This window comes from Penaeus monodon, chromosome 22 (assembly GCF_015228065.2).
Source record: "Penaeus monodon isolate SGIC_2016 chromosome 22, NSTDA_Pmon_1, whole genome shotgun sequence".
NCBI classification, from domain to species: Eukaryota; Metazoa; Arthropoda; class Malacostraca; order Decapoda; family Penaeidae; genus Penaeus; species Penaeus monodon.
Genome location: NC_051407.1, coordinates 3,008,227 through 3,008,441, shown reverse-complemented (window position 1 = coordinate 3,008,441; position 215 = coordinate 3,008,227).

Here is a 215-nt window from a genome sequence, read left to right as displayed (position 1 = left end):
GACACGCCCCTCAGAACTCGGGCGATTATCTTCTTGTTGTGTTGGCCGGGCGCCATGAGGAGGGGTCGGAACTACGTGGTGCCGTGACCTCCCCTCCTTTCCCCTCGTGTCCCCGCCCCTCCTCATCCGGTCTCTCGGAGGACCTCATGACCTCTCCCTCTCTCTTTACCCTCTTCGACCTCGGCCTGCATCACCTCCTCCCTCAGAACCTCGTA